Raw genomic sequence first — 21,564 nt, 5'->3', positions numbered from 1 at the left:
ACTGTGTTTGGTAATGGCTGGGCAGAACAAATTTCTGCTCTCAGGTTCCCTGTTTTTATGAGTGAATAGTGCCCGGTGCACTCTTGATCTGGGCTGAGGTTGAATGCAAACAGTGTGTAACCTCTGGCAAACTCCTTACGGTCCACTACCAGAGGCTTGTCTTTGAGGCGCTTTCCAGCTGTTTCCACCAGATTAAAGTACTCCCGGACACAGTTATCATTTGTGAAATCCGGTTGTAGCGGTTTAGTAGGGATCTGCTCCCCATCTGCATACAGGGCCAGGAAATTAATATCACAATGTTTAAAGTTGAAGGGGTTTTGTGTAACGTCACCACTGAATGCGGCATTATCCACAAAACCAATTACTATTATTTTAGGCAATTGTCCCAGAAACAAATTTTCCTGGTTGCACACCCGGCTTCCTCTGGCCAGACTTAACACTTTCATCTGAACCCGATCTACAGGGTATATTGTATTAGCCACCTGTAGCGCATCGGCGTGGCCCAGCCTGACAGCAGGGGCCACCCGGACCCTCTTCACAAACAGAGCTGCTGAGAGAACCGACAGTTTGAAATCCTCAGCGTTGCTCATGAGGCAGAACGCTTCTCTGTTACAGGTGAGTTTAATTTTTATATCAACGCCGTTCAGCATTAATTTGTCTTGAAAAAACAAGTCTGCATGAATACAACCCAACAATTCTAGTTTTTGGCTTCCTGCTGTATAGGCAGCTCTATTTCAGAACCCCAGGTTTGCCCCGTTCAGAGCGGTTACTTCATGCTGGCTGGCTGTGTCCTTGACAAAAAGACCTGCAGAGTACTGTGTGTTCAAAGTGCTTTCACTGTAGTTGAGAATGGATTCTATTATAGCCCTGTATGGATAACAGTTGTTGCTCTGGCTAATAAGTCTGTCACCGATTGTGATGTCGACCTGGCTGAAAAGGGAGGCCACGGGGTAATTTACCAGGCCCAGCTGATCATCCTGGGCCAGATCGGTGCCATCATGCTTAGTAATTTTACAAATCAGGTAGATGATCGTCTTGTTCAGATCTAGATAGTCTTCGCCATTTCCAGTAATGTAGAATTCCAGTGGGGCGTTGTCAGAGAGCGCTGTGAGGGGCGGCACGTCCACATAGAAGCTCTTCTCAATGCTGGTCTGTGTGGGCGCCAGCTGAAAAAGGTCCAGTTCAGATTTTGTGCACTCCTCAGAACTGCAGTGAACAAAAGCCATGTTTAAAATATATCCCCGCGATGTTGTTGCCTGGAGCTCCTCTTCTTACCGGCCCCATTTCTCTTATGATTGTGTTTCTTCCGTACAGTCCTTCTTTTAACAGGGGCCGGGGGTCCTGTGAGCCCCAGTGGTGCCGTTCCTTTCCTTTTAATGCCTCTCCTGATATACATTAGTTCCGAGCCCTCCTGTTTCGGAGCATTTATTCTACTGGCCACCGCACTTGTAACCTGCCCGACCACATCTTTAGCTATGTTTGTGGTAGCCGATCTGACATGTGGTTTGACAATTTCTAATCCGCGTCTCAGAAAAGGCATAGCTTTTCTGAATAATGATCTAAATATACCAGCTACCCCCGCACCATATTGTACCGGCATCCCGGCGAAACCGGGGAGGCCGTTACCCGTCTGATACTTGTAGTAGTTCCTATACATGTGCGGGTCTCCATAGTTTTTAACAATCACCATGATTTTAAAAGTGGTTGTATCTAACAGGTCGGAAATGCAACTTCACTATCACCTTGCCGTATGCGAATGTGACATGTTCGTTCTGATCAGTCTTTATTTCAATGCTGATGGTGTCGAATTGATCCATGCTCAGGGGGACATAGTGAGGCTTATCATATAACAGCATAACAAACTTGCCTTCTTCCCCTTTCTTAGGCACACAACGCAGAAGCGGGGCATACGTGTCACCCACTAGTTGGTGTTCAATTATATCGGTATAAACATACATGTGGTTAAAACCCGCAGTAATATCCGCAGGATGGGGCAATTTTTTCCCCCCCTTCTCGGGTATGAACCCCAAGACATGTTCTAGTTGGCCCCTGGTAAAAAACAATAAAGTCGAATCCCTGAAAAGCCTTACGCTTCTACTAATATAGTCGAAATTATACCTTGGGCGATGTGGGGACGGCCTTGACAGCATTATTCATGGCTGTTAACAATACATCAATGATTTTATAGTAGCCTTGTGATATTTCATAATACCAGTTTGTATTGGTTATCTCAGAATGCAATTTGAAGCTCTGTTTCCTGTCAAACGTATTGACAGTCATGGGGTAGTGCATCTCCACCATCCCTACCTCCCATTTACCTGGTAGATCGATGGATTTGGCTAGATGGTCAGTGAAGTTGGAGCTCTTGTTGTTAGGAAAATGTGTCTCCGAGGCATTACTGGTTAAAGTCAGGTCAAATCCATTTTGACTCATTTTTTTATGCTCTCACAACCCCCGGGGGCTATGTCTTTCACCTCTAAAGGTTTGATCCAACTATTAAATTTAACTCCCCAACCCAGCCATTTGACTGAAACTTGTTTATCCCGGCCACGGCCTCTGGAGTCTAAAATGTTCTGTATTCGATAGACTCTGTCACCATTTGGGTTTATCTTTTGTAACTCTTCGGTGTAAAACTGCCCTTTTATGTCGTCACCAGCATAATCTTTTAATTTGTAAATAAGCCTTAATCCAGGCACACATTCTTTAACTATGAATATTTAATCTGTGAATGTCTGCTCATACCCCTTTTCAAATTTCCCTTTTATTCTTGACACCCTCACATGATCACCTTCTTTAAACTTAAATTTTGAAGGTTTGCTTTTTACAAATGACCCATACACAGTCCTCCACACCCTCATGGCATTGTCAGGGGTGACATCTACTGGTCGTTCCTTGACAGTTCTATGGAATGTGTGATTTTAACTGTGCACCAGGTCTGGTAAGACATCCACATATCTAAATGTGTTCACAGCTGTAAAGTACTTCCACATTTTCGATTTTTTAGTCCTATTTAATCTCTCTACCACACTGGCTTTCACTTTACTATTTGTCACAAAATGTACAATTTGGTATTGCTTGAGAAGACTTTGAAAACCATGGTTGAGGAATTCTTTCCCCTAATCTGTCTGCAGTTTCTTTGGAACTCGCCCTTGGGTGAATATTGGGTGAATACACACTTTCTGACCTGTTTTGTTTTTTAACGGTACTGCCCAGGCATATTTGGACAACACATCTATACAGGTTAGAATGTATTTCATACTGTTGTTGAACTTTGAGAACTGACCCATTTCCACCAGGTCTGCCTGCCATTGCCAGTCAGTAGTAATATAGGGTACTTTTTCTAAAGGGGGGGGGGCTGCGGGGATTTGACCTTTGACCTGAACTTGAGTTGAACTCGGGGGGGGGGCTTCGTAGGGGGTGGGGGCGGCCTTCCTATGGGGGTTAAGGGGGATTTGACCTTTTGACCTTGAACTTGAGTTGAACTCGGGAGTGGGGGGTCCCTTCCTAGGGGGTGGGGGGCCTTCCTAGGGGGTGCGGGGTGCTTGTACCGCATCACAGAATAATTACCATATTGATGGGTTCCAAAGGAATGTGCAGGGTGGTGGGGGTCTTCAACTGTTTTTCAAACCCTCCAAAAGATTTGTCTTTAAGCCAGACTGATTCTTTAGTAAAATAGCTATTTTTCTCTATACGTGTGAAGCTCCAAAAGAGCGCTATGTATACCCTTCAGATTCTTTAGAAAACATAGATATTTTTCCCTACGCTAGTGAAGCTCCAAAAGAGTTGTATTTAAGTCCTCCTGATTTATTTAGTAGAATAGCTATTTTTCCCTACGTGAGTGAAGCTCCAAAAGAGTTCTATTAAAGCCCTCCCGATTCTTTAGTAACATAGATACTTCTACTTAAGCGAGATCCGCGAGGCTGTCTCTTCAACAGGGTCAAAGCTGTTACCTCTTTCAAATGGACAAGGGTTATGTCAGTCTGGAGCTTTTTGAGCAAGTGGGGGTGGCGAGGAGATGTCTATGTCTTTAGTAACCTCAGATCGGTGAAGAATTAGTATATTTGGGGGCGGGGTTGACAGGGCACTGAAGAAATAGCCTATCACGTTAGAGTTTGGTCTGAAGAATTTAAATATTTGGGGGTGGAGCTAACAGGGCACCAGAGGACTGTACAAGGGGGTGGGGGGTCTTCAACTGTTTTTCAAGCCCTCCAAAAGATTTGTATTTAAGCCAGACTGATTCTTTAGTAAAATAGATATTTTTCTCTTTACACGTGTGAAGTGATTCTGGGTCTTCAGCATGTCCGACTGTATGTACGAGAAAACACCCGAGAGGAAAACCCGGGCTAGGGTTCCTTCACGATATGATGTGAGACTCGACCGAATCTGGGTTCTGGAGGATGATGAGACAAGGCGTGGATACCGTTTTAAAATGGACAAGAGATATGTCGGTCGGGAGCTTTTTGAGTTAAGAGCTGGTGAGGAGATGTATACGCCTTTTGTAACCAGAATTGAGTATGCTTACGAGGATTGGATGCATGTAAAGGACTGGACAAGGGAAGGGGATGTGGATAAAGCATTAGAGGCGTTGAAACAGTGGAATAGAGATCGTGAAACTGCACCACTGCCTCTGATGTGTGAAAGTCACGACTGGGAAAGCGCTCTATCTGTGAATCATAGTAGAACTGTAATGACTCTAACTATGACAGGGTACAACAGAATAGTGTTTAGGAAAACACGCTATGCCAAACAAATTAGCTTTTTTTACGATGCTGAACCTATTTTTATGGATCCTGAGGATGAAAATGAATATGTTACTGAAATTGATTTCTATGCCCAGGATTGGTCGAAAATGAAAACGGTCATAAAATAAATTAATGAGGGTTTTGAGGTCTTGAGGAAATATGTAGAGTTTGAGTTAAAAAGAGACTTTATTTCAACAGCGAGGACGGGCAAAAATGTGGCGGGGGTTGGTTGCATGCTGCCAAAGACATCGACAAGGACTTTGTCGACATTACCCCCACGCCCCCACCTGTCTAACTGTGATGTAATACATGACGTAGTAAAAATATTGTATAAAAGTAGCCACCCCCCTTGCTCTTGGTTTAGATTAAAAGAGCATGTCTGTTACGAGACTCTACAGCCCTCTTACGAACGAGGACCTCCCTTGGTCCTACAATCCTGACATTTTATACCAGCCTGAGCGCTCTTACCGCGGCTACCCGCCACTACCTCAAGACGAAACAGCCCGCTGTTCAATGGAAGTAACGACTAACACCACCGACTCCCCGGCTCAAGAGACCTCGAACATCACTGCTTTTGCGGCGGCATCTCAGGAGAGCTGTACTATGGCTCTAGAAACACCTCAACCAGCGCTGAGCAAACCAATGATCATCAAACCTGCCGGGGGGCATGAAAAAGGCGACGGTTTTAGACCAGAGGTCCGCGCTGAAGTAAGTAGAATTATTAAGAATGCCCTGGTGTATATACTGAATGCTCTCATTGATCGAGCCCTGAAAGAAGTCTGCCTGGGGTGTGAAGTGAATCATCCTAGCCAGATGAGACACAGCTGTCTGTTTGAACCAGAAACATATTATTTCCATCTCTATTTCAAGGATATTTACAAAAAACTGAACAAACCTTGGTTGAAACCAGCGCTAGTCAAAGCATTATCTTATCATCATCTGCATGTCTGTCCTGTGCAGGTCCAGAAAATTATAGATGAAATTTTGTTGGGGCTGAAAAAGGAGCCGTACATCAGAGAGAAACTCAACCAGCTGTTCGACGAGTTGGATGAGAGCAGCAGAAAAACCTCCGGCAAGCTGAAGGAATATTTATTCCGTAAAGAAAGTAAAGCAGAGTACAAGGAGAAGGAATTTGATCTGTACGAAACCGACTCAGAGGCTGAAAGCAACTGAAATCACCTGAAGATGGGGAATGTTCTGGATTGTTTCTGTAACCGGATTTGTCGCCAACAAACCGTGACAAATCTGAGGGCCCTATTGTACAAAGTATTGGAAAAGAAAGTGGCCGACGAGTGCCTTTTCTCTACAGATTTGACTGTCGACGATGCTCAACTTTCAAACCTGGAGTATTTAATGGATGATGTGAAAAAGACTGAGGGGTATGAAAACTGGGCGGCTATGATCGCTGTTGCAAGGAACGATGTTAGACCATTTCATCAGCATTTATATAATCTTTTACAAGTCATGTTTAATGAACGGTTGTTTATTTTTAAAATAGCACATATTATTGTTTTATACATGTATGTAATCGATGTGTGTACTTATAAAATAAAAGCCGGTGTAGTAGTGGATATAGAGCAAGTAACCAATCAGTTGATATCTTTTTGTTTAAATAATGGGAAAAATTGCTGTATGTGTTATACTTTTCTCAATTGCTTAAAAATGGGTTTGTACTCTGAAAATGAATAAAAGAGCCATTTTCTAAATACTTTGGTCATTGTTTTTGTGTGCTCTTACAGAATGTCTCGACAAGCTCCTAGGATGAAGGATTTGTACGACAACCCCGCCAAAGTAGGGAGTTTGGGGGGTCGGAAGGGATTCCGGAGAGGGCTGTCAGAGCAGGGTATTAAGGCAGATAAGATAAGTGTGGCCGAGTTATTGTCTGCGCAAGATGCTTACACCCTACATAAACCGGCTAGAAATAACTTTAAAAGAAATCGTGTGTATGTTTCAGTGTATGTAGATTCACAATGGCAGGTGGATATGTCAAATTTATCAAAACATAATAAAGGGCACACATTCATGTTGACGTGTATAGATATATTATCAAAATATGCGTGGGTGCGAGTGTTGAGGAATAAAACCGGCGTTGTTGTTACGCAGGCCTTTAAAGATATACTCTTGCAGGGGCGCTGTCCTAAAAAACTACAGTCTGATAAAGGTAAAGAGTTTCTCAATAGAGAATTCCAGAATCTTTTGAAAAGACACAAAATACATCATTTCACCACAGGAAATGAGCTTAAGGCCTCGATCGAACAAAGCGTCTCTCGGTTCGAGACGTTCAGGAAAATCTACCGTCCTGTTTTTTCATAGCCGTCCACTCATGTTCCCACATCACTTTCACAGTTAAACCATAGGTGTTTTTCAGAGTCTCGATTCTTTGTAAGAAATCAAAGAGCATATCTCCACAGATTTGATGAGTGACAGGATTAAAAGTGTTTGCGTCAAAGCACCGAGGACAACCGTGGTAAATACAACCGGCAAACTCATAAGCCGTACGAACCCCATTTTCCTCTGAAAAACCATCCAGAAAGTAGGGACCCATTCTAACCTCGCCATAATTCAAAGCGTGTCTGATCAAGATGTTATGATTGTCAGACACATATTCCAACCATTGGATGGAGACCATAGAAAAACTCTTTTGTCAGCATCTGTAATTGTCCGGCGTTGTAATGGCGATGGTGTTTTTCTGCAAGAAATTGGCTCGAAACATTTTCATACAGAGAGAAGCTATTGTCGTACACTGTAAAGGGTCAAGACCCGCTGTCTTAATGACTTCATGCCTGAACCTAACACATGATTCTTTAAGGATCAACACATCATTTCTACAATAGGTGGCCATGTCCTTTCTGAAATCAAAAATGCCATCCTTAACCGTGTCATACCAGTTGAAGAAGTCCTGCCTTTCCCAAGTCATCATGGATTCAACCCCATAATAACTGGGTGCCGGGTAGGCGCCTCTATAATTCTGTGTTTCGACCGTGTTAAAAAAGTGGCAGAACCAGCCCTTTTCTCGCGTTTCAAACCCCAACGCTTTAGGTAAAGCGCTCAGTTTCATGGGTAAGAAGTTGAGCGAGTCTATGTAACGCTGGTTGAAATCATGGTCTGTGAAACACATTATTTTACACCCTTGCGCTATGATGTCGGGGGTTACACCGCTTTCCACCAAATATTTCATCAATATATAAGAGTCATACCCCCTAGCATTATGAGCTATGAATGTGTAATCTCGATACTTTGGACAGCGGTATTTTTGAAAGAAACCCTCAACACATGACTCACCGGCCGCAGCCCACTCGCGATCCAACATGTCTATACAGTGAATATAATTCGCTATATGAACGCCTCCTTCCTGCCTACACTCAAAGTCATAAAAGACATACTTGTTATGTAGGGGTGCCGGTTTAACAGACTGTATGAAACATTGGTGTTCGGTCTCGGGTGTTAAGTCGGCGTTACAGAGATGACACCTCAGAGCGGCACACTTGTGGGGTTTATCCTCTTTATAGGTGTACTGTCTATAACACTGGAGACAGAATTTTGTTTTATCGCAAGGGCTGATGCTTTGACCCGCTTTCCCTTTTGTGTTCGGAAAAACAGAAAGCGGACCGACAGATCCTTAAAAAATCCTTACACCGCACTGTGGGAGCTTCACCCTTTCGACATTGCGGATGGTAACACACATTACAGTACCCAGCACATTGATGGTTCTTCCTATCGTTAAAACCCTTGTAGCAAAAATCACAGATGTACGAACAACCCAGAAAAGCCTTCAAATTTCTAATACCGTAGTAATGATTTTCGTGAAGGAAAAGAAACAATGTGTGGGGGTTAAACTCTGAGTGAGTTTGAAATGTATCAAATACATCATTTATCTCACAACGGTACCAGACTACGATCTTAACACTCGCCACCTCCTCAAATTTGTGGATATCTGAGAAAGTCACCATCTCCTGTTCCGATAGACCCGCTGCCTGATGCATTTGCAAAGCATCATGCAAAACCTGCTCTGCAACTATATTAGGTTTGAGCAGGCGTACTATACTATACGCAAAGCATGTTTTGTTATTTGTATTACCCTCATTCACTATTTGCCCGAGTTTCTTATGAATTATTTCAGTCTTGAGACAACTTGACAATCTCCTACGAACACCACCCTCAGGGTTACGAACAACGTTAATGACCAAGACCAGACTTTCATCGGCCAGGATGGAGGCTTGACTCTGAAGCAGGTTTTCAATTTTAGATAGAAAAGCCTCAACATCTAACTCATCACCTCTCATTATGGTAAAAACACTGCTAAATAATGAATCCGCTCTCAGCTGCAACTGCACCACATCCTGGGGTCTAACACGTTTGGTAATTTGATCAAGCATATTTTGTATAATATCATGCATTGTAAGAAATATCTCTGCATAATTGTCGCTGTTGAATAATTCTGCAAAAGCTAAATCTGTGAACAATTTCAAAATTACTGAAGTTTGGTCTGTCTACGTGCTCTACACCCCCATCATTATTATCAGCATCGATATTATGGCAATCCCCACCACCACCAGCATTTGATCTATGGTTACTACCCCGAACATCTTCAGCCTCTTTGTTGATATTTTGAACAGCGCTAAGCTCGTGACTAAACCCATTGTTAACACCTGCAGCTTCACTGTTCTGACCTCCGCCACAACCCATTTGTTGTACATTGTTTAAAGCATGCTGAAGACCTTCAAAAGTGTCAACACAATTGTCATTTACAACGTGGTTAGATGAATACTCAGGAACGTTTTCTGTTGGAGCAGGACTAGTAATAAGTTGGGGTTGTTTTGTTAAATTGTTTGCGTTCGGAAGGGGTAGGTGTTCTAAGGAATCAACCATTTGTAACAAATCAGAATTTACAGAGGGATACAAGTCTATAGCAGGCGCCGGTCGGTTGTTTATTTCAGCCACCATTTCTAATAGCTTGGGGGTAATCGGTACATTTGCTATGGCCTCAGGATCGTTCGTGTCAGGATCATTCTCTCTAGATCTTTTGGACTCCTGCTCGTGAATGTCTGCATCATTGGTCCTTTTATTACTTTCAGACATGTTCAATCCCTGATCCTGTTTATATAGCTTGCTAAGGCATTAATTAAGATTGTTTGACCCTCAATTACCTGTCTTTGGTTATTCAACACTATATGTAGCAACTCACGCAGGTCCGTAGATGCCAACTCAACCTGTAGATTGATTGTCTCCCGCAAGGTTGTAGTTAGATCTTCTTCTTCTTCACTCGATACGACGCTGACTGGTGATGCAGGCGGTCCAGGCGGTGTTTGGATATGCGTCGGGGAGTCCTGGCTCCTAACTTGTGGAGACACCCGAGCGGTTTCTCGGGGTGTTGTTGGTGAATAACTGGGGCTACCTTGCTGAGTAATCAGCCACAGTAATGAACTGTCTGAAATAGACTCCGAAGAACCTGAAACACATGAGAACGGATACGTTTAATCACAGACGGTAACACACAAAAAAATAAAAATAATAATAATAATAAAATGATAATAAATACATAAAAATAATAATAATAACATCCTTAAACAAACAATACATTATTATCATAAATCGATTTATGTAAACCTATAGCTTTTAAATGAACTATTCTTACTCTTATTAATACAATAGTGCTCAGATTATTATAGACCATTCATAATAAAAATATATATAAAAATGTTTAAAAGAATAACTACATCTAGAATGTTGTATTACAATAATAGACAACGTTAATAATTGTCTCAATAAAGCGTGTGCTACGAAAACATGAATAATAAAGGTCTAAGTAAGTACATTGTAAAATGACAAGAACCCGGACAATATTATCGTTTCATAAATAATAGTTTTAAATACTCGGTTGTAAAAACGTATAAACGATGCAAACAGACCGTTTAAATGCAGACGTCTTCTTAGATCCGGCGTTCCTGATTCAAGCTCATCATCATCACTTTCGGTGTCTTAAATGGAGACATGTATAAACATAAGTTAATACCCTAGGTTAGTCTGGGCGCTGCAGCCAGGTTACTTTCACTTTCAAACGTAGACTACTACAATCCTTTATACACTACATATCCCAGCATGCCTCGGGGGTCAGACTGCGTGCGCATCATTCTGCTCAGATGGCTCGGCGCAGGCCCTCAGCACAGCACGCCCGGACAGCGCAAGACAATAGAGCCATTGTGCACACTGTGTACAATATGAGCACGGCTCCATCTCTTGGAGTAATGAAATAAAGGTCTCACTCACCCTCGGAACGCGTTCCTTTCCGAAAATACTTGACACAGGTCGTTCAGGATTGATCCTCTGATAAAAACACAAAATAATATAAAAATCCCCCCCCGTATAGATCCATAATTTAACATCACACATCCTGGCGATATTTATTACATGTATAAAATGGAAAGTATAACTTACGCGGCTCAGCGTTTGACGTGCTGGGTCACTCGTCATCTAATGTCGGGAACAAATCTGAAAGTAAATATGGTTATATGAAAATAAAATGTACATACGTTCATAACGCGTATAATTAATACAGTTACATTACATTATTAAATGAGTCTTACCCATGTTCATTGATTCGCTCGTGTAGAAATCGAGCACATTGTATGGGGCGCTCTGTAATCCTGCAGATACACGGGTGCTTGTTAGAAACATCGCGCTGTGCCTATTATTTATAAATATTAAAAAAAATATATCAATAAATAATAATACCTAGTGTAAAAGGCTCTTGAGACGTTTGAAAATCAGCGTTTCCTATAAACAGAATTTAAACGTTTAAATACAATTCAAATATATTTAAAATATTTGAAATATTAGATTTCTTAAATACGTATGTAAATGTAGCATATTTTTAATCTTTCTGAACTAGTGTACGGATATCTAAACACTTCGCAATTATATTTCTTGATTAATTGAATTATACTTACCATCAAAGTTTGAGAAGTTTAGTGTCCGCTCGGCATGGTCGTGGACGGGCATCCTGATGTCTCTTTGTGTGTTCTGGTCCGTGCAGGCAACGTGTTGACCAAATGGACTGAATCTCTGCCGCAAACCCGCATTTAAACACCGCGCTGTGCGTGTGAACGCGCTGATGACCACCGCAATCCCCGCAAACTTTCCGTTCACGCGCTTGAAAAAAATGTCTTTGACAATCCGTAGGGTGGTGCTCGAGGATAAGTAATCTAAGTTTGTTCATGAAAATATCGGGTTTATTAGATTTATTTAACCTTAATATCTTTAAATGTTCTGTAAATTACACGTATATATCGCTTGTTGTTGACATATGTTTAATAAAGTTTTCTGTGGGTCTTTCCATTTATTTTGATATATAATATATATATCCCTACATGTTTAAAACTGTGTAAAGAATATATTTATATAAACAGTCGAGCCTAAACATTGTGACATCAACATTAAATACACACGTTTAAAATGAAATAAATAAAGTTGTCTTTTCTAGGTTTGTATACATCTCTTATTATATTTTATTACATTTTAGAACCAAAATACCTCTTTAGACAAGGGGACTTATTAAGTGCACTCTCTCTCTCTCTCTCTCTCTCTCTACACGTGATTGATGTTACAACATCCCCCACCACTACCACACGTGTTATCTTTTAACACATAGCGGCTGTATGTACCACCAGATTCCTAAATGTTTTGTGGTAACCATCATTCGTTAATTAAATCGTTATCATGTTTTTATATCTTCATACAGCCTAATGGTTAAGAATAACTCTTATATTTTGATAGCCTTATACTTACAGGTTTCCAACATCGTTTCGGGTAGGATTCTTTATCACATTATTGTGTTAAGTTAAACTTTTTTTTTTTTTTTTCTTTTTTTTTTTTTTAATACAAGCGGCTAGATAACAGCTCGTTCTCATCAGAATCTGAGCCCTTGAGATAAGCGTTCCAGCCTGCACTCGGTATATGTGTAAACACACACACACACACACACACAGGATGTGCTGAGATCGTATTGAGTGTATTTACTTAATCTTAATGCGTGAATGGTTTATATTACATAATAATTTGATGTTTGATTACTAATATTATTACAAATGCTGCTTTTATTGAGTTGTATTGAAATGTCCCAGTTTCTACATATATAGTCTATGCTTCTTATATAACATATATATTCTATAACTCTTCTATATTTAAGGATTTCTTAACTTAGTAACGTTACATTTCATTTACATTGCACGCTGTTGTGAACACACACACACACACACACACACACACCTTTAAAACTTAAAACATAATTTTATTTATTCAATCTTTACATTGTATCTGTTATTTAAATAATATGTTTGATATATATTCTGAAATGGAAGAAAATATTGGTCTTGGGTTGGTGTAGTATTTACTGAGATTATGCTGATTACTGAAAGTTTTAATTTACATTTTCTGTATTACATTTCTTTTCATTTTGCTCATATTCAGGATTTTCTAAAGTTCAGTCCATCTTGTGTCTCTCAAGCTGTCCACAGCCCCCACCGCTTCTACAGATTGCTATCTCTCAACACATTCCATTATCCAGGGTTAGGGGGGCCCATGGCCTCAAATGTAAACAGAGCCGCTTCTTAAATTGAAAACAGACCCCACCTGTCATCAGTGCCCTGTTAACCCCGCCCCCAAATATTTAAATTATTCAAACCAAACTCTAACGTGATAGGCTATTTCTTCAGTGCCCTGTCAACTCCACCCCCAAATATACGAATTCTTCACCGATCCGAGGTTACTAAAGACGTAGACAGCTCCTCGCCACCCCCACTTGCTCAAGAAGCTCCAGACTGACATAACCCTTGTCCATTTGAAAGAGGTAACAGCTTTGACCCTGTTGAAGAGACAGCCTCGCGGATCTCGCTTAAGTAGAAGTATCTATGTTACTAAAGAATCGGGAGGGCTTTAATAGAACTTTTTTGGAGCTTCACTCGCGTAGGGAAAAATAGCTATTCTACTAAATAAATCGGGAGGACTTAAATACAACTCTTTTGGAGCTTCACTAGCATAGGGAAAAATATCTATGTTTTCTAAAGAATCTGAAGGGTATACATAGCGCTCTTTTGGAGCTTCACACGTATAGAGAAAAATAGCTATTTTACTAAAGAATCAGTCTGGCTTAAAGACAAATCTTTTGGAGGGTTTGAAAAACAGTTGAAGACCCCCACCACCCTGCACATTCCTTCGGAACCCATCAATATGGTAATTATTCTGTGATGCGGTACAAGCACCCCGCACCCCCTAGGAAGGCCCCCACCCCCTAGGAATGGACCCCCCCCCCCCCCCGAGTTCAACTCAAGTTCAGGTCAAAGGTCAAATCCCCCGCAGCCCCACCTTTCGAAAAAGTGCCCTATATTACTACTAACAACATCAATAGCAACAACTGATTAAACGACATAGAAAAATAGAAGAAAGGAAAATACACCTCCACATCAGAATCGCCGGAGAAAACATCAACCCGAAGAAGCCATTGAGGATGCAGACGACGGCGGGCAGCCTGCCAGCCCTGCAGTGGATGTCGTCCTGCTCATCGATTCCAATGGTAAGTACCTGAATGACAGGCACCTGTTCCCAGGCAAGCGGGTGCTGAAGCTCAGGTGCCCCACGAGCAAATGTGCCCTGAAGACCCTTGCAGCGCCACCCTTCAGAGACGCAGAGATGATCATCCTGCACACAGGGACCAACGACCTGCCCCACCGCCGCAGAGAGCTACGAAAAGCTGCAGAGATGGCAGCACAACGATTTCCCCAGGCCAGGATTGTCATCTCCACCCTGCTGCCCAGGAGAGACTTCCCCCCAGCACCTGACGCAGGAAACCAACAACAGGATCAGCAGCATCTGCAGCAGCGTCCCCCGTGTGCGCCTGGCCCAGCACCCCAGCATCGGCACCCAGCTCCTGCACGACGATGTCTACCTGAACCACCAGGGCGTGCGAGTCTTCGCCAAGACCATCAAAGACGTGGCACCTGCCCAGTGAGAGACACCATGGGGAGAGGAGAGCTGCTGGGTCACAGCACCACAGCCACACCACACCCAGACCCCCCACCACACACCAGCAACGCACACAGAGGCCCTGAACGGCACAGGCACAGCGCACTCCCAGAGCCCCCAGCAGAGCGAACCAGCGAACCCACCGAGCGCCACCCACCCCGCCGACCAGACAGCAACCACCCAATACAGGGCCCACAGCAGCCCCCCCGCCAATGAGCTACGCCAGGGCTGTCACAGGAGTGACACACGGCAGCAACTCTGAGCTCAGCGACATCCGCTATCTACTGAGTGCCATCTGCTCCAGACTCATGATGGGGTGAGGACACCACCTAACAATAACAACAACTTAGGCAGCAAATTATAGGCAGCACTGTGGAGTAGTGGTTAGGGCTCTGGACTCATGACTGGAAGGGCAGTGCTGTTGTACCCTTGAGCAAGATACTTCACTTAGATTGCTCCAGTAAAATGCCCAGCTGTACAAATGTAAGTCACCCTGGATAAGAGTGTCAGCTAAATGACAAAAATAATAAATAATAACTTACAAATTGCAACTTAAAGCCATTAAAATGAATGCAAATGAAGATGAAACCCTTCATCATCAGCATTTGGAACATCCAAGGACTGTACAGCACAGCCCTTGGGCTGAAAAGCAGAGACAATGACTTTGTAAATAGTTTAAAAAACACTGATATCATAATTCTACTGGAGACATGGTTGAAACCGGACCTAACCACAAACTGCCCAAGTGGATACAGAGAGCTCCTCCTGCCCCCCATCAAGCACAGCAACATTAAGTATGGCCGGAGATCCGGAGGAATGGCGGTGTGGTACAGAGGGGAGCACTCTGACTTCATCTCCCTGGTGAAGAGGGGAGCCACACACCTGTGGCTGAAACTCCACAGAAAAATCTTCCAAAGCACATCAGACATCTACCTGTGTGCAACATACATCCCCCAGTAGACTCGCCCTACTACAAGCACGAGTACCTCCAAAACATAGAGGCCAAAATGGCCTTTTTCCAAACAAAGGGGAACATCCTGCTCTGTGGAGACTTCAATGCCAGAACAGGGAGAGAAAGAGACTTCTTCAGCTCAGATGGAAACAGCCACCTGTTCAGACATGCAAACCCATGCCACAGCACCACGACCACCCTGAGGAACAGCTTCGACAGCACAGTCAACAGGAGTGGGAAAGAGCTGCTGAGACTGTGTAAGAGCCTGGGTGTGTACATAGTCAACGGGAGGACCAGGGGGGACCCTCTGGGAAACTACACCTACAGCTCTGCTCTGGGGTGCAGTGTGGTGGACTACACCATCACTGACCTCGACCCTCACAGCATCAACGCCTATGTAATCAGACCACAGTCAGCACTTTCAGACCACAACCAAACAGTCCTCTACCTGCGCACAGGCACCCAAACAGACACACAACCCGTCCCCTCAAACTCCAGCCCTGCTACAGATGGACAGCAGACAGCAGAGAGCAGTACGAGAGTGCTCTGAGCAGTAAAGAACCAAACCAGCTCCTGACCCAGTTCCTGCAAAACACCTACCCCAAGGACAGGACAGGAGTCAACCAGGTCGTGAAAGACCGTGACCACATCTTCAAAAAGCAAAAAACAAAACATGACAGAAAAATGGTTTGACAACGACTGCAACAAAATGCGCAAAAAACTCAGAGCACTTTCAAACCAAAAGCACTGCGACCCCGACAACACAGCACTGCGGCAGACGTACTGCCAAACCCTGAAACAGTACAAACACACGCTGATCCAGAAAAAAACGAAAGTATGAGAAAAATAAACTCGATCAAATTGAGGAGTCCATTGACAAAACCACTTTCTGGGATCTTTGGCATAATCTGAACCCCATCAAACACGACTAACAGCTGGGTATCCAAAATGGAAACATCTGGAAAAACTACTTTGAATCATTATACCAGCCAATCCCGAACAAAGACCTAAACCCAGAGCAAACTGAAATCCTTTAGGATCTTAAAACACTGGAGAGAGTGATTAAAGATGCACAGTCACCCCTAGACTCGGCCATCACACTGCAGGCAGGGGGTCAGAGACAAACTCCAGGGCCTCAAGCCCAAGAAAGCCTGAGGTCAGGACAGCATCCCAAATGAGATGCTGAAATACAGCAACACCACCCTGCAGAGCGGCCTGGTACAGCTGTTCAATCTAATCCTGACCTCGGGCTTCTTCCCTGACACATGGAGCACAGGACTCATAACCCCGATATATAAAAAGGGAGACAGACTGAACCCAGACAACTACAGAGGGATCTGTCTGAACAGCAGCCTGGGGAAGCTGTTCTGTAGCGTCCTGAACAGCCACCTCCTGGCTTTCATACAGGAGTACAGAGTCCTCGACAGCAGCCAGATCGGCTTCCTACCCAACCACTGCACTGCCGACCACATCTACACCCTACATTCCCTGATCGGCCAGCACAGCCACCGCACACAGAAAGGGAAGATATGTGCCTGCTTTGTCAAATTCAAAAAGGCATTCGACTCAATCTGGCACCCCGGCCTGTATCTGAAGCTCCTCCAGAGCGGCATCGGTGGGAGGGCGTACAATGTGATCAAATCCATGTACACAGGCAGCAGGATCAGCGAGAAGGTGGACACCAGGAGGACTGAAGCCTTCCCCCAGGGCCAAGGGTTGAGGCAGGGCTGCAATCTGAGCCCCACCCTGTTCAACATATACATCAACCAGCTGGCCACAGAGCTGCAGCAAGGCCCCGGCCCCGGCCTGACGCTGGATGACACCCAGAACAAGTGCCTTCTGTATGCAGACGACCTGGTGCTACTGTCACCCACAGAGCAAGGGCTCCGGCAGCAGCTGGACACGCTGTGGCGCTACTGCAGAGCCTGGGCCCTGCCGAGCAGCCGAGGTAGGAGACAGCCCCCCCAGCTCCAGCACATCACTGCGGTGCTGCACTGCAGCTACATCGAGCACTGGGCTGAACAAACCAAACAGCAGAACAAGCTGGAGTGCTGCAGGGCCCTGGGCAGAGGATACAGCCCGGCAGAATACATGACACTGGTCACAGACCCCCAGCAGTGATGGACTCTGACCAGGTACAGACTGAGCGACCACAGCCTGGAGGTGGAGAATGGATGGCACAGGCAGACCTGGACCCCCAGAGACAGATGCCTGTGCAGACAGTGTGGGTCTGGGGAGGTAGAGACAGAGGCACACTTCACCCTGACCTGCTCCAGATACACACAGGTCAGAGACGCCTTCTTCCCCAGATTCGCCAGCAAGATCCCCGACTTCCCCCAGCTCAGCACATAGGCACGGCTCAGAGTGGTGCTGGGGGAGCACAGAGACTGTGCTGTGATCGCGGCAGAGTACATCACAGCCTGCCACACAGCCAGAGAACCACAACCATGTCTCCAAACCAACAACACAACACATTAACCATGTAGAATATATGTAAATAACACAATATATTATTTTATATTTGTAAAGTTCTTAATGTTATTGTATATAATTTCAATGTACCCAATTGCTTTGGCAATACTTGTGTAAAACCATATCATGCCAATAAAGCTTATTTTGAATTTGAATTGAATTTGAATTTGAATTTGAGAGAGATAGAGGTGCTAGAGCATATTTGTAACATAAATTAGGGAACATTCGTAACATGCTTAGGGAACATTTGTAAAACGAATTAGGGAACCTGTGTGACATACTAAAAGGACATACTGGTAAGATGTTGGGCACTTTTGAAACAACAAAAATGGCATTTGGTTAGTTATAAGGGACATTTATAACAGTCTGTGCAAATATCTATGCATATTCCAATGTTTGCTGCAGGACTTACAGATTGAGTGAGGGGGGGTCAATATGTTTGATTCAGAACTAACCACTGCATCTTGAATTTTGTTTTAAACATAATTGAAAATACATAGAATATGTTGAGCTGCAAAGAGATCTTAAGAAAGGGATCAGGAAAGCAAAGAGGGAAATAGAAAGAAACATAGCTCTTGGAGCTAAAACCAATGCAAAGAGGTTGTTTCAATATTACAGCAAGCGGTCAATAAAGGAGGAAGTGAAACAGATAAAGGGCAAAAATTGAGGTATCTTGGAAAAGGAACAAGATGTGGCAAATGTTCTAAATGAGTATTTCACAGAGGTTTTTACAAAAGAAAAAACAGATGACATGCCACAGGTTGACAATCAGTCCAGTCAAACCCTAAGGGAGATCAGGATAAATGAGGAGGATGTACTAAAGGGACTAGCAGAATTAAAAACAAACAAATCACCTGGGCCAGATGGGATATTTCCAACAGTACTTAAAGAAATGAGGGAAATTATTTATAGGCCGCTAACTCAATTATTCCAAATGACACTTAGAACAGGGGATGTGCCAACTGACTGGAAGACAGCAAATGTCATACCAATCCACAAGAAAGGGGACAAAACTGAGCCAGGAAATTACAGACCAATCAGTCTCACCTGCATCACCTGTAAAATGTTGGAAAAAATGATTAGACAGAAAATAGAGGAGCATCTTAATGAAAACCATATTCTTGGAGATAGTCAACATGGGTTTAGACGAGGCAGATCATGTCTTACTAATTTATTAGAATTTTTTCAACATGCAACTGCAGCTGTAGATCACGTTTAAGCATATGATATGATATCCTTAGATTTCCAAAAAGCTTTTGATAAGGTTCCACACCAAAGACTGATCCTCAAATTGGAAGCTGTAGGCATTCAGGGTAATGTAAGTAGATGGATTATGAACTGGTTGATGTATAGGAAGCAGAGGGTGTTGAATAGAGGAGTTGCTTCTAACTGGAGTGAGGTTGTTAGTGGAGTTCCACAGGGATTAGTACTAGGGCCTTTGCTTTTTCTAATCTATATTAATGATCTGGACTCTGGGATAGTTAGCAAACTTGTCAAATTTGCAGATGATACTAAAATAGGTGGCTCAGCAGATACAATCTCGGCAGAACAGGCTATTCAGAGGGACTTAGATAATATTCAGTTGTGGGCCGACACCTGGCAAATGAAATTCAATGTGGACAAGTGCAAGGTAATACATGCAGGTAACAAAAATGTCCACTATAATTACACTATGGGAGGTACAGATCTAGATGAAGTAACGCATGAGAAAGACCTAGGAGTCTATGTGGACTCCTCACTTTCTCCATCCAAGCAATGTGGGGAAGCAATAAAAAAGGTAAACAGAATGCTAGGGTATATTGTCAAAAGTGTAGAATTTAAAACAAGGGGAGTAATGTTAAGACTGTACAATGCGCTAGTTAGACCTCATCTGGAATACTGTGTGCAGTTCTGGGCACCACACTTCAAGAAGGATATTGCTGCTTTAGAGGCAGTTCAGAGGAGATCAACCAGACTTATTCCAGGTCTGAAGGGAAAGTCCTACTCGGAGAGACTGAGGGAACTGAACCTTTTCACCCTGGAACAGAGGAGACTACGTGGGCACTTGATCCAAGTCTTCAAAATCATGAAAGGCATCGACCACATCAAACCAGAGGAGCTTTTCCAGATCAGCAGGGACACACGCACCCGGGGACACAAATGGAAATTGGGCTTCAAGGCATTCAAAATGGAAAACGGGAGACACTTCTTTACACAGAGAGTAGTCACAATCTGGAATAAACTACCCAGCGATGTGGTAGAAGCTGAAAGTTTGGGAACATTTAAAAATAGACTGGATAGGATCCTTGGATCACTTAGATATTAATGGACACCAAACGAGCACGATGGGTTGAATGGCCTCCTCTTGTTTGTACACTTTCTTATGTTCTTATGTTCTTATGTTTCATTGTTTGTCAATTGCAGTTTTCAGAAGTGGCTATTTTCTGTATAATCTCCTCTACATCTTGTAGAGAGACTGCTTCACTCACAGCAGGACCATTCAGCAAATTCTCATCAGAAACGATGTTATACCCTTTTTGTTTTAACACATTTGTCAAAACATGTATTTTTCTGTGAGCTGTGTGTAAATCTTCTACCAGTTGCCAACAAATGTGACATATTTTACTAAACAACAGGGCCCTAGAATCATCAGAGGTCTGAATGCCTGTACAGGGTATTTGTTCACCTGACCTGTCTATCTCTTTATGCACACTTGGAGTGGCGTTAGCTGTGCTATATGTCCGCTTACCTCTTTTTACAGTAGCGTGTTTCTTTTTGATCACTTTCACACTGTTTACCTCCACATCTGTCGGGTCCTCAATAACCCGCTGTCTTTTACAAGCAGGGTTCCGTTTAGGTGTCACCAGCTGCTCGTCATCAGTTGAATCTTGAGCAGCACGGGCTGTGTTACTGCGTGCTTTTCTCGGTTCTCCACAACTGAATTGTACTTTTTTTTTCAAAGTGTCTGTGGTCAGTGTGGATGGCGACTGTTGGCCATGTCGTAGACCCGTAGCTTCCTTATCAACACGTCCTGTTTTCTTCAGAAGTGGGCCCCTTAACCCCCCCTTTCACTGGCCTCTGTAGGGGGCCTGCTTGCCCTGGCCACAAAGCGTTTTCAGCTATGAGAAACACATAGAAGGTGTTATGGTATCTTGCTTTGTACAGTAACTTTCATGGCATTTGGAAAACAATAAATAATAATACAAACACATCAGTAACCCAATGAATGTTACATACCGCCATTAAAAGTTTGTTCTGAGACTTGGACAGGGTGGGGCCGTGCATAGGTATGTGGGTTAAAGGTTGCCTCGCTGGTCTCCGTCTCTGAAAATACTTGTTGCTTATTCCCAATGCGTTTATCTCCCACAGCTGTCAACATGAAAAGTGAAAACAGACATTGAT

This window comes from Amia ocellicauda, chromosome 17, assembly GCF_036373705.1.
Source record: "Amia ocellicauda isolate fAmiCal2 chromosome 17, fAmiCal2.hap1, whole genome shotgun sequence".
In the NCBI taxonomy this organism is placed as follows: Eukaryota; Metazoa; Chordata; class Actinopteri; order Amiiformes; family Amiidae; genus Amia; species Amia ocellicauda.
Note: the sequence above shows the minus strand (reverse complement) of the source record.